General features: G+C 46.9%; 1 protein-coding gene across 15 annotated transcripts in view; it reads left to right on the plus strand.

Moving 5' to 3' along the window:
- LOC119177364 (uncharacterized) overlaps positions 1-14,235 on the plus strand; it is a 515,905-nt gene that overhangs the window by 426,324 nt on the left and 75,346 nt on the right. The window contains exon 1 of one of the 15 annotated variants that reach the window (XM_075882194.1): positions 1,058-1,078. The exons of the other annotated variants lie outside the window; for them this stretch is intronic. The gene's annotated coding sequence lies outside the window, so the exon portion shown is untranslated. Of the gene's footprint in view, positions 1-1,057; positions 1,079-14,235 lie in introns of those variants that run through there. 15 annotated transcript variants of the gene reach the window in all.

The following is a 14,235-nucleotide window of genomic DNA, read 5'->3' on the forward strand; positions in this document are numbered from 1 at the left end:
TTTAGTGCAACTTGGTAATTATTGTGGGAAAAAATAACTGAAAGAACGTAGAGTGCTCGCTTGACGAAAGGGTGGTAAAACAACTACGATCAACTGATAGCGCTTGCTTGGTACGGAATCAGCACATTCCCGACTAACTGACGTATAATGACGTACAGTGATTATATTTGGACATACGAATGCCGCTTATATGGAACAAATTTATTGCAGTCATCTGCCGCGCAATGTGAAGTAATAAAATTAAATTCTGGACTTTTCCATCCCGTAACAGTGATTTGAATACATTGCATCGTAATGGGAGACTCTGGACTAAGTTTAACATCATCACGTTCCTTATCGCGCAACTACATTCGAACTGGCGAGTACTTTTCCTTTTTTTTCTCTCTCGTTTAGCCTACATGAAACGCCTTCGTGCACAGTAACTTACTTGTTGCTGATATGGCGCATCTGCAGCGTAATGAATCATTATCGCATTCAGTTTTCCGGCTTCCTCTCCCACGTGCGGTCGTGAGCGAGTGATCTATCGCTCCTTCTAGCGAAGGAGCGCGCCACACTTCACGCTTACATTCCTTGATAAGCTGAAATCAGCTATAAGCCTCTTATCGCTTCATCGCAGCCATATGTTACGCTTCGTGGCAACTGCTGACGCGCAGTGCACCCCGGATCGGCAGCTGGTGTCACGATACGCCTCTACGGCAGCAGTGAGGCGAGGCATCCATCTGCACCGAGGTATAAGGGCATTATGCGGGAGCAAAATAATGCAACAAATAACAGAAGAGAAGCACAAGTCGAGGGTATACGTCGACACCCTGATATAGCCTGGCCGCGCTTCCCTCGCTGACGTGTGATGGAGAGTGCGGCGGGCTTGATGCGTGTTTCACGCGAACGCCCGATAAGGCTGCAGCGCCGGAATTCATCGATGCAGTCGCTCGCTCAAGAATGCCGAGCTAAGTGCGAACAACGGAAGAGATTCGGTGCTGGTTGCGTGGCGCACGAATCTGTCAGGCGTTTCGCGAGTTTCGCAAGAAACTCAAGGCTGTATTGGCACTCCGTCAGCAGAATGGAGTGTTCTGGTGAGGTGTGTCTTAACGGACTAACTCTTATTGATCTTTGCACTATACTGTTTCTCCTTCTTTACACGTTCTTATTTTGAACGGACTAACTCTTATTGATCTTTGCACTATACTGTTTCTCCTTCTTTATACGTTCTTATTTTGTTTCAACAAAAGAGGGCGAAGTGAAGTATCGAACGGTTGGGTTCTGGTGTGTTCGTGGTGCAAGTCCTGCGATTGTGATCGGACTGTGCCGGTCGCCCCCCTCTCCGATGCTTCTTGCGCAATCGTGCTGGCCGACCGGCGAGAGTAAGCGCTGTGGCTTCAAGCACATGTCACTTGGGCAAGATTCCCGGCGTCTCATCGCCGTAGTGGTCTCCTGCCGAATTCGAGATGGTCCCATCGATTGTCTATAGTGGCTTTGTGTGCGCTTTCAACTGTAATTTGTCTGTGTGTGTGTGGGGGGGGGGGGGTCCTTTTTTCGAGCTACAGTTATGTCAATAGGTGTCGCAGTAAACTACTCGAACGTATGAAGACTGCTCTAGACTACATGTACGTACATTTGGTGCTTCGGCAACCTGTAAAATTTGATGTCAGGACAGACGATCTATATACTGCCCTTGTAAAAGCCCGACGTGGCGGCATCCACGAATTTTTCTGAAAAAAAATATCTATACTTCAAATGTGCCAATGGAAAACGGTTAGCGGCGTCCATCACCCGTCAATGCAGAAAATAAATATGAGCACGAACAGTGTAAGACGCCTTAATAGCTTGACTCGCTTTATCTTTATACGCATGCCTTTAAAAGTTAAGTGCCGTGTACTGTGTCAGTGATGCAGGTGCGTTGCGTGTGATATAATTGCGCATCGGAAGTGCTATCAACGGTAGCGTCCATTATATTCAGCAGCTAATGAATGACTCGTGAATCCTCTCCACAGAGATTCAGAATCCAGCAGTTCCTTTCAAGTTTATGCAATCGGCATTCATAGTGTGGTACAGTATCTTGAGACAAGAAATCTTTACGGTTATTTAAACGCCTGGGTCTGCATTCCCCTTTGCCACTATAAAATTTTAATGTTGCTACGGCGATCAAGACTGAAGCAAAAAGAACGAACGCAAGGAACCTATATTACCACGGGAGCACCGGTTCTCTAGATATCGTGATTTTATTTTTGTTGTGCTTTCATAGTTTTCTTCTTTATGAGTATCTTAGAATTTTCGTCTAAACCCCTGAATACTCTTGGAGTTGCTTTGTTTAGTTTTTGTTGTGGCAAACATTGAAAAAAAAAATGGCTATAATGGTATCTCGGTTGCTGGAAGGCTCTTACGAAACATGTGAAGATTTCGGTGGGCTTGGCGTGTTGCTTCGCGCACGTTCACCGAACACGCAGGTTTCGCAAGAGTCGTCGAAGTCTGCAAATCCAAAAAAGAAAGAAAGAAAGAAAGAAAGAAAGAAAGAAAGAAAGAAAGAAAGAAAGAAAGAAAGAAAGAAAGAAAGAAAGAAAGAATCCATAAATTTCTGAGAGAACTGATAAGAGTTCTCCTTGCCGGCGTTTTTTAGTGCAGTTTTTCACTGTCTCCCAAGGAGCGATAAAAACTGCTCATTGCGAGGCAAGTGACTGCTCCAACACTTGCGTTAGCGCTGGCGTATAGTTTTTAGTTGCAACAAGGGCAGTGATGCTGAACGCAAAGCGCTGTTTGTGGGTCATTCGCCTCTCTCTCTCTCTCTCTCTCTCTCTCTCTCTCTCTCTCTCTCGCTCGCTCGCTCGCTCTCTGACTCTTTCTCTCTCCCTCTCTCTCTGCGATGATGGCAGAAAACCGCCACGTAGTGTTCACGTGAGGATGAATCGCTATACTGCTTTTGTTATAGACACTGAAAGTCCCATTCATTCATTCATTCATTCATTCATTCATAATTGTATTGTCGCAAAATAACTCTTCCTTTTTCGACTCCTTTTCTGTCCGGCATTGCAATTCCGACAGAATCGAAAGTTGGGCTAGTTGGATATGCATGGTAGTTATATACTGATAGTTATCAGTATAGCGCACGAATAAACAGAAAGGAAGAGAGGACAAGCGCTTATTGAGGTGAGGAAAAGAATTAGTGCCCTGGGTACTAGAAATGAATTGCAGCAGAATCGAAAGTTGGGATAGTTGGATATGCATGGTACAACTATCAGTTAAAACGCACGAATAAACAGAAAGGAAGAGAGGACAAGCGCTTGTCCTCTCTTCCTTTCTGTTTATTCGTGAGCTTTAACTGATAGTTATACCATTGCAATTCCGAAAAGCATGAGCTCGTTGGTTCGATTGGTTTTGTTCGGTGACCGCCACACAAGATGAACGAAATGTAAAACTTGAAATGCTGAGCTCTGAGTGCGCGATCAACAACACTGGATGATAAAAAAATAAAACGAAAGACAACGAAAAAGCTACGACTTCGATCACAGCGTCTATCACGAAGCCTGTTTTTTTTTTTTTTCTGCCACCCAGAGTTTTGAGGCTTCTTAAATGAAAGCGGTGGTTGAGAGGCTAAGCGCTTGCTGTGATTCTCATTTTTTTGTTGCTGTTTCGTTTTTTTCTTCTTTTTTCTGTGCCAGCTGGTATGCTGTATATACATTGACGCTGGCGTTGACGTTCGAATGTGAGGGAACCGTTTCTTTTCCTCCTTCATTTACTTGGTTACCACTCTGAGACCGCAGTGTCACTAGCTTCGGTGTATAAGATAAAAAACTGCAACTTTATCAGTCAGTCGTCAATAATTTGTCGTCGCTGCTTTTGTTAAGTCTTTGTGTAGTCTCATCTCCTTCTTCCTCCTCTGCTTCTGGTGTCCAACATCTACTTTCTCGTTTCTTCCTTATATGGACGTATTCCGTATTTGTAAACAGTGGTAGGCGCCGTCGACTGACCGAGGTGCTTGTATCGACGTAGACGCGCATATATATATATATAGGCTCCGTCCAGCTTAAAGATTGCCGCCGCCCTCTGTGATTATGTGACAACTGGTGCAACGGCAAAACTGCCTCCGAGCCAAGGAGGATTAAAAGAATTGCTGGAGTGGAAGCTCCCGCAATGCCTTGCCAGCAGAAGCGAAGCCAGCTTTTGCCACTGCCAAGATGGCGGAAACGTGCTCTTTTCTGATAGTGCCCACTTGGAGATCAGGTGGCTTTGATATGTTAGTGTAAATGATACGTCAGTTCTATATTAAAAAGATAGTTGTTTCCGACGAAATAACACACAGGAACGAGTATAGGTGACTGAACTTCCCAAGAACTTTGCCTCCAATAAGAGGCTCCCTAAGGAAAACTGGTAACACTAAGACGCACTTGGTGCACTGTATGACCCGAAAACGTTTCCACATTAGACTCGATGGGCGTGTGAGGAATACGCCCCATTCTTAATCGCTTTGCGGTGATACTTTATCATGCCCCTAGTAAGATGGCCGCCGCAGCCGCAATCTTACCAGAGGCATGGCTTCACTCCCAGGCAACGATTTCCACTCCAGCAATGTTTTTTATCCTCCTTTCTCTCAGCTCAGCGCATCGGGGAGGCTTAAATGAAGGAAGGGACGAGCTGTGCTTATGAAGGACACTTCATCAGAAGACGCTGGCAGAAGGTTATACCGTTTAGTGTGAGAATTAACGGTAAAATATATTTTTTTCAAATAATTCGCTGAAGGATATCCTAAAACAGCGTGTCATCTTTTGGAGCTAACAAAACTGTTCTATTTTCTCACGCACATTGCAGATACGGCTGTTAATTGAAGAAACAAAACTACCTTTTTTTTCTTTATAACCACGACTTCACCGGCATTGTATGAGTGTGGAGTTTATAAAATACGAAAGTTGTGGAGATTATATAAGGAGAAATATGCATTTTGCGAACTCCTTTTAGCACATTGTGTCCTGAAAGACGGGAATAAGCACGCTAGCATAACATATTATTTTATAGTGCAGTATATTGTGTGTATTCCGAAAGCAGATAATCAACAAGACGAAGAAAATATTTGGATAGCCATAATGGGCACATGTGCACGGTAATATCTATGAATTTTGACAATGATATTTGTCTGTCATGTCTTCTGTTCTGTCCGCATTGCCGTCCGCATCCGTCATGCGGATATTTGTGGATGGGAGACACTTATGAAAGACACAAAATAATGTTTAACAATTGACTGATATCAACCATAGTTTTAAAGTAAAACTGTAAAACACCCACAAGCACAAACTCTCTACACTCTACTCCGCGACTTCAACGTTGACGTTATGAACCTTCGGATCGAGCTTTTTCGACTGTTTATGTCCCTTAATTTACATTATATGCGGTAACGCACGAGAAACACATGTGAGACACACAAAACAGGTTTAACAATACGCTAATATCAATCATAATTGCGACAGAACAATATAAAACACCTTATATATAGTAAAAACCCTTTATACTAGCCGGCGTCTTCAGCATAGACATTATGGACCTTGGGACCTAGCTTAGCCCAATCGTCATTCACTTCATGAAGATGCGCTGACTTTTGTTTTTTTTTCGCGCTGAAAATATCTCAGCATGAAAAACCAGTGTGCGCAAAAAACCGCACTCCTATGCTATTACTGTCCTTTCCCATGATATTATCGATTGTACTGCATCACACAGTGCGGCAGCTAACGTCGTGAATGTTTCGTTTCATGTAAAATTTGTGGCTGTGCTGCGCTGACACTTGTGCACCAGCGAGAGTGTTTTCCAACCAAATGGTCTCGACCAAGAGGAGGGAAGGGAATGCAAGGGGCTGGTCATATATATATATATATATATATATATATATATATATATATATATATACATATATATATATATATATATATATATATATATATATATATATATATATATATATATATATATATATATATATATATATATATATATATATATATATATATCTCGAACGCTATCTCTGCCTCACTTCTCAGACTGTCTTAACAACAGACCTGCGAGAAGAACGGAGGCATTTTATGGAAGATATTTTCAAACAAAGAACACGCACATTCGAGAAACAATTCTATTGGACAACAAAGAACTAAATCATGAATGCTTCCCTCACTCAAAATAGGCAGAAATTTTACGTTGATTTTAGCGAGCAATCTTAAAGAATGGCATTGCCAATAGGTTTACCTCATAGTAAAGGTCAATGCGAAAAAAGAAAAAAAGAATATGCAGCCTGGCCGAAAGGAGCGGGTAATTCAAGAATTTTCATGCGTCTCTGTAGCTCCATAAACGTAACGATAACTTTGTCCACACTGACTTGTATCTGGTGAATGGACATTATAGCTAGACCATCAAGCCGCTCCTCAGACGCGTCCGATTCCTGAAATGCGTTTTGTCTCCTTTCAGTGTCGAAAAGGTGCGTCCTGCAGCAGCTGTACTGACCGGGAGTGTTGCCAATATCTTTAGGAGTTTGTCAATGTTCGTGAAGAGGGCTTTGTCGCATTCAGCTGAAGTGTACGTCGCAAAGCGAGGAAATTCGTCCTCTTGCATGGCTTTACATTTAGATTTACAGGTTTCTTATTCACCTTTTAGTGTAAACATATGAGCCGCGTTGTCATATCTCCCCGGTAAACACGAAGACCGGCTGCCCAGATTCAAATTTGCCTTTAGAAGCGTGCTTTCGCAGCACAAACCGCAAAACGTTGTAGTTCTTTGCGATGGTATGCAAAGCGCGTTTGAGGGAAGCTTCCAGCTTATCTTTGTACGGAATGAACAAGGCTCGTTTGTAGCACTCCTGCGCAGAAGTACAATCGTAGTTTTCCCGGCATCTCTATGTTCCTACCACCCGTGGAATCTCGCACTTCACTTCGAACTCTGCTGCACTGTCTTGACATAGAGAAAATATTTTGTGCAATTTTGCCTCCGCGTTAGTTCCCATCTCTTGCAGCTTAGTCAGCACCAAGTCAACCTGCTCCAAGGCGGCGCTCATGTCAAAATATGGGCTCTGCAGATACACAGACAAGTGATGTGTGAGGCTTATGAATGTCTAACAGAAAGGCGTATAAGAAATTTGGGCGAACAGATTCGCCAATAGAGAAAATGAGCACTGGACGCTGTTGCTTTGTCACGGAAGGTGTCCATGAATTCAACTGAGCGAACTATCTCGGAAAGCGCTTTTTCGAACAATCCAACTGAATCGTGACGTTCCACTCACTTTGTTTTACAATATTGGCGCAGCCAGCTGAATGACATTGTACACGCTTCTAGATATTTATTTTAATACTGCTGTGCTTTTGGGTGTCACCCGAAACAATGTGCACACTTAAATAATTGTGCCACACTTCCCTTTCCTTTCACCCTCTCGGACACTCATACTCGCCGCCGGGTCGCTGAGCCATCTGATTGGCGTGAGCTGTGACACCGGGTGCCGTAGGGTTTTCCGATGGTGTGCTACACAAGGCGAAGACTGTTGTACATTACTCTATTCCTCTTCTCTTGTTCGTCCACTTCTTTTCTATCCTCATGAGATGTAAATAAACCTCCGTCTGTCCCGGTATAGTATAGATGTCACTACAAAGAATGAGTTCGGTGGCGAGGGCCAGCTACCAGTCAAGACCGGATGGTCCCGGTCCCGACAAATTGAAGGCAGCGGTGGGATCCTTCGCACCCCGAGCTCCAACAACGCGCAAGATCGGGGGAACTCGAGAAATTGAAGGGGCTCCGATTCCACAGACGAATGTGTGAGAAGGATGTGGCTGGTTTGCCACATCTTTCGCTGTGCTACGCATACACGAATCATGCAGAGGATTCCTTGGCTTCCCGGTCCGGACCCAAACATGCGGCGATGGAGGCACGGAGGGTCAGTCAGTGAGGCATCAGTTAGTTAAGTCGGTTTCTCAAGGGATAACGTGGTTCTCTCGACAATAGGAAACGTGTTTGATGCTGTAGTGTGGTCAGTCGGACTGTTAAAAAAGTATCAATAGATGACACCGCGCGAACAGTGACAAGTTTTGAAGATGGTCGCTGAGGAGACATGTCATGTGATCACCTCCTACTGCGAAGGAGAACGAACCGTCAGTGCTGCTGTCTAGGTAGAGCAAATGACCAAGCCGGTGAATATGATAGCAGCTTCGCACAGACCAGCGTAACAAGGCCCAGATATGAGCTGGAGTTCGTGGCGAACATCCGATTTGTTTTTGTTACAAATTTGACGTCTAAATCACTACTTGTTCGTTCTGAAGTCGATGATTGCTGTATTGTTGTTTCTATAAATAATAAATACAGAACGTTCGCGCGAAGGGCCCTTGCATGGTGGTCAGACCGAACCAACACATGCTTAGGCAGGGATAACTTTCGCCGTTTACCAGTGCCAACGGGATCGAGTGCATCTAACAAGCGCCGATATACGGCAGAACGAAATACGGAGAACAAGAAGCGACCCATTAACTCGCACAATGTTGGAGTGGCTCCTCTGATCCAACGGACGGCGGCGATTCATTGCTTCCGTCGCTCTTTCTAAAAGGGCATTGCGGTAAATGATTAAAGCCGGGTTGCGGGCGAGTTTTTGTAGGTGTTAAGCACTTCCCCTCTGAGCAATTATTAGACATTCCTAAATGTTTCAGCCGCCACACGTTGTTATTTTCTAAAGAAAACTGAAACGCGAACAACGCGGTAACACATGTACAACGCCGTAAATAGCGCCCCGCTGCGGTGGTCTAGTGGCTAAGGTACTCGGCTGCTGACCCGCCGGTCGCGGGATCGAATCCCGCCCCGCCGCGGTGGTCTAGTGGCTAAGGTACTCGGCTGCTGACCCGCAGGGCGCGGGTTCGTATCCCGGCTGCGGCGGCTGCATTCCCGATGGAGGCGGAAATGTTGTAGGCCCGTGTGCTCAGATTTGGGTGCACGTTAAAGAACCCCAGGTGGTCTAAATTTCCGGAGCCCTTCACTACGGCGTCTCTCATAATCATATAGTGGTTTTGGGCCGTTAAACCCCACATATCATCATCATCATCATCATCATCACCACCAGCGGGATCGAATCCCGGCTAAGGCGGCTGCATTTCCGATGGAGGCGGAAATGTTGTAGGCCCGTGTGCTCAGATTTGGGTGCACGTTAAAGAACCCCAGGTGGTCGAAATGCCCTAGCCCTCCACTACGGCGTCTCTCATAAACATAGGGTAGTTTTGGGACGTTAAACCCCACATATCTATCTAACAACGTAAATAGCAATGGTGGTCGTCTTCTTGCTTTCCCGAGAGTGATGAGCGAGTTCGCCAACTATGGCGCTTCCGTCGGCGCGTAATAGACGAATAACTGGAGAGCCGCTTAAATACTCATTAAACAGGTGGGATTCCCAACCGTATACAATTTGTTTGCACCCTTTACTCTTTCCGCTACGAGGGCGCCTGCCCGAAGAAAGATGCAGTGGACAAGGGGTCGTGGGGTTCTCATAGGCGTAGGTGAGGTCGGACGGGTTAGTGGGTCGTCGAAGCTGTCGCATTCCCTTCTAAAGTTCCATTTCCAAGCTCTCCATGTATAGAGTGCCTTAGGCTGTCTCCTTCGGTGGGCGGTCTTTGGTAGTATGTAAAGAGCATGTAGTTTTAGGCTTGTGAGTCACTCGGATGTCTTCTTTCCTGTATACGAGCAAAGGTTCCGATGATGCCTAAGACATATGAGTGAATGGTGTTTCCGGTGTGGTGTTGATTCACAGGCCAAACGATGAATTTGGTTGCTTGGTAGCTATTCTTGGTTAGTTCCTTAAATAGCGCTCGCTTTTCCTTCGTTTAAACGCGCACACCGCTACTTGTACTTGTGCCTCTATACTCTGGCGTTATTGGCTGACTGGACATATGAGCGGTGGGGGGGGGGGGGGGGGGGGGGGCTTGCTTACGTCCCCGGCGTAAGCAGTTCCTGTTGCGATGCTTCTGGTTGGCCCGGCTCAAAGTTCTGGTTGCTTTTCTTGTACATTCGCGAGCGCTGCCTCGAGGTATTAGTGCTGCGGTCTGGTGCATTTGTATGTTTGAGCGGCTAACTCTTTAAGAATACCCTACTTGCGTTCCTATGTTATTCAGCCCCTCCCCCTCACTTTTTCTTTTTTGCATATTGTTGCGCCTTTGGGTAGCGTGGTGCGGACTCGGGCCATCCGAGTCCCCGGAGAGGACGAGTAGAGAAGCCGGAGAAGGAGAAAAAAATGTTTATATACAGTATTTACATGGTAGCGTGGTACAACATGAAAAGAGAATCACACACGAGCGCCTCTGCGCTAGCGTTTTTATACATCGTCCGCCTTCCCAAGATCCCTTGCAAAGAAAATTTATGCGCAGGATACTCCAATGAGATCGTCGTCTTCCTCTCCGTCCCCGAAGAGGGAAAGCCAAACACCGCCTCCCTCTGAACCTAGGAAAGGGGCAAGACATGCCCAGTTCGCTGTTTGGTGAGGGAGACCCCACGCGCCAGCGTGGCACCACAGTGAGATGACGTGGAATCCCATGCGCAAAGTCGCTCCCTGATGCAGCCAGGTTGACTCAAGCAAGGCAGAATACCCCGTACAGCTGCTGGGTCGACGCTGCTTCGGAGTGTTGCTCTCGGCGGCTGACAAAAGCTTGGCCAACGACTTTTGTGTCAAGAGGAGCCGGCGACGTGGTTTTTCCAGATTGTCCGCGTCCGTCGCCGTCCCGGTGCAGGGTTGACTCATCAACAGCTGCCAGGTGCCAGCAGGCCGCGAAGACCACGTGGAACTTGGGCGAGGCACAACAGCACCCCCGCCGCCAGATGATACATCGGGAGGTCGAGTTGTTCCATGCAGCTCGGCCGGGTCGATGTCGGCGACGTTCCGGCAAGGCTCTTGCTTTCTCGAAGGGCCTGGTCAAACTGGAATGCTCCAAGAGCTGGCCTCTGCGCCCCGCTTCGGTGAAAAGTGGGTGACAAGCTCCAAGAAACGACCTTTGTCAGCCACACACAATGCGACAAGCACCGCGTGCACGCCACTCTCATCGCCAGGCCTCCGATTTTACAAAGCAAACATCTTATCTTAATAACTTAAGCTCAAGGAAACAATGTGCATACCAATCGGGACAAGTGTCCAGTAACTCTTTCATACGTAACTCCATTTGGAATCGAGATAACATTATAATCAAGCTAAACAAGCAAACTGTAGAGCTCGGGACAACGAGGGAGTCAGTGAAAAATTTCTCTACGCCCTCACTGTAACACATTGAAAAAAAAAGTACACATAAACTAGGTAAAGGTAAACAAAAAAAAATCAAACAATCCTTCCGCGTCTTTTGACGAGTCAAAACGCTCGACTTAGGGCGTCTGCATTTGTATGAAGGCCACCTCTCTTGTAGCGCACCTCGAAATTGTGCTGCTGCAGTGCTATGCTCCATCTGAGCAAACGACCATTCTTAGGTGACATTTGGTGTAACCAGGTTAGTGGAGAGTGATCAGTTTCTATAATAAACTTAGAGCCAGCAACATAGCAGCCTAGTTTTCGTACGGCCCAAACAATGCAAGCACATTCTTTTTCCGAAGTGCTATAAGCCTCTTCCCTGCTGCTCAATTTGCGACTCAAATACAAAACCGGCCGCTCCTCTCCACTCTGGTCCGTCTGACATAGCACTGCTCCTAAACCGCGTTCGCTTGCATCACACTGAATAGTGAAAGGTTTTGCAAAATCCGGTGCCCTCAAGACGGGTTTCTCACTCAATGCGTGCTTCAGCTTCTGAAAAGCGTCTTCCTTTTTAGAGTCCCATTGAATGTTCACAGGTTCGGTCTTGCGTAAACTATCTGTCAAAGGGCTGGCAATCTCGGAGTAATTCGGGACGTAATGCTGATAGTAACCTGTGAGGCCGAGGAATGCTCTCATCTCGGTCTTAGTGCTGGGACGACGATAACCGACCACCGCGGCTACCTTGAGTTCGGACGGTCGACGACGCCCATTTCCTACAATGTGCCCTAAATAGCTTACTTCAGCACAGCCCAAATGACATTTCTCTCTCTTTACCGTAAGACCTGCATTTTTGACCCGTTCCAAAACCATCCGAAGGTGTTCAACATGGTCTTCCCATTTGTCCGAAAATATCGCCACATCGTCTAGGTAAGGCAGCGCAAATTTCTCGAGCCCGTGGAGAACCTTATCCATCAGGCGGCTGAAACAATACGGCGCGTTCTTGAGCCCAAAGCTCATCATCAAAGGACGAAAAGTGCCCAGGGGTGAGATAAAAGCAGCGTATCGACTCGCGCGCTCTGTCAAAGGGACCTGCCAATACCCCCTAACAAGGTCTAACGTAGAAATGTATTTCGCCTTAGACACTGTCTCTACCCTCTCTTCAATGTTAGGAATAGGGTAAGTCTGGTCGACTGTTACAGAGTTCAGGCGGCGATAGTCCACGCATGGCCTTGGATCACGGCCCGGAATCTCAACCAAAATCAAAGGCGAGGTGAAATCACTGTCTGCTTCGATGATAACACCTAGGTCGATCATGCGGCGAATTTCGGCCTCTAGTATCTCTCTCTGTCTAGGTGACACCCGATACGGCTTACAGCTGATCGGCTTGTTAACCGTCAGCTCAATGTCGTGCTTAATCACATCCGTTTTGCCTGGCTTCTCGGAGAAAACGGTAGCGAATTCCTGTACTAAAAGCTCTAAATCTTCCTCTTGAGCCTTACTTAGGGTGTTCCCTGTGTCTACCCTATCGGACAATGTGCTGCTGACCGTGCCATCGGAAAGACAAAGGATTTCCGCGCCCTCATCCTCAGGAACATTGAGTGCAAGGTTTACTACTGCTTTTCGTCGCATGTAGGGTTTCATTAGGTTACTGTGATACACTTTGGGGCATTTCCGGCCCCACTTTACCTCGTAGTTGGTGTCTGAAAGCACTGACAACACTGTCGCTGGTCCCTCCCATTGTACGTCCAGCTTGTTTTTTCTTGAAGGGCACAACAGCATCACCTCATCGCCCACTCTAAAGACTCGCTTTCGAGCTGACTTATCGTAACGGGCCTTGGAAAGCGCCTGTGCTGCGCGCATGTTGCTCTCCACCACTTCGCGTGTAGTCCCCAGTCGCCCCAATAAATCCAGTACATAGGAAACCACATTAGGGTCCTCCCCATATCCAGTCCATGACTCTCGTATTAAGTGCAGCGGACCTCTCAAGTTCCTGCCGTAGACAAGTTCAGCCGGACTAAAACCCGTACTCTCGTGTGGGGCCGACCTCAGAGAAAACATCGCAGCTGGTATACACCCCTCCCAGTCACTTTTATGCTCAAAGCACAAAGCTCGCAAAACGCGTTTCATGACCGAGTGCATGCGTTCCACAGGGTTCGACTGTGGATGGTGAATAGAGCTATGCGCGATTTTTATCCCGCAGCGTTCTAGGAATGTAGTCGTAAGGCAGCTTGTGAACACACTTCCGTTGTCACACTGTATCTCAGAGGGAAAACCCACCCGAGAAAAAATAGACAACAATGCGTCCACCACGCATACTGAACTCAACTCTTTCAGTGCGATTGCCTCCGGGAACTTGGTGGCAACGCACAGCGCGGTCAGGACGTACCGATATCCTGATTTAGATGGAGGCAGAGGCCCCACGATGTCAATCACGAGCCGACGGAAGGGTTCTGTGACTATTGGCACTAGTTTCATTGGTGCCTTCCATTTGTCTGTTGATTTTCCTATCCGCTGACAAGTGTCGCATCCACGGACAAACATCTCTACATCCTTCCAGCACCCGGGCCAGTAGAACTCCTGAGCCAGCTTAGCTTTCGTTTTCTTTATACCTAAGTGGCCCGCCCAGGCGTTGCTGTGGGCCAGGTCGAGAATGTTCCGCCGGTATTTTAGTGGAACTACCACTTGGTTGTAGACCCGCCCTTTAGCGTTCTCATACCTGCGATGCAACACCTCGTTTTGGGTGTAGAACGAAACGTTCTTCCTAGAGTTACCTTCCTTATGTATGGCATCTAGCAGCATAGAGAGTGCGAGATCCGCCTTTTGATCGACCACTAGCGTTGCACGGTCGGTTCTGGCTAGCTGACACCAACTGGTGGACGCGGGTGTTAACACCGAGCCTGTCACCAAGTCCTCGTTTTCGGGCGTTAGAGATATTTCCTCGCTGTTGTCGACCATAGCCCCAGTTTCCGTCTCGACAACTCGCATGGCAGACTCATTTTCCGTCGCAACTACCTCAGGTTTTCCTACACTGCCCT

This window comes from Rhipicephalus microplus, chromosome 2 (assembly GCF_043290135.1).
Source record: "Rhipicephalus microplus isolate Deutch F79 chromosome 2, USDA_Rmic, whole genome shotgun sequence".
Lineage (NCBI taxonomy): Eukaryota > Metazoa > Arthropoda > Arachnida > Ixodida > Ixodidae > Rhipicephalus > Rhipicephalus microplus.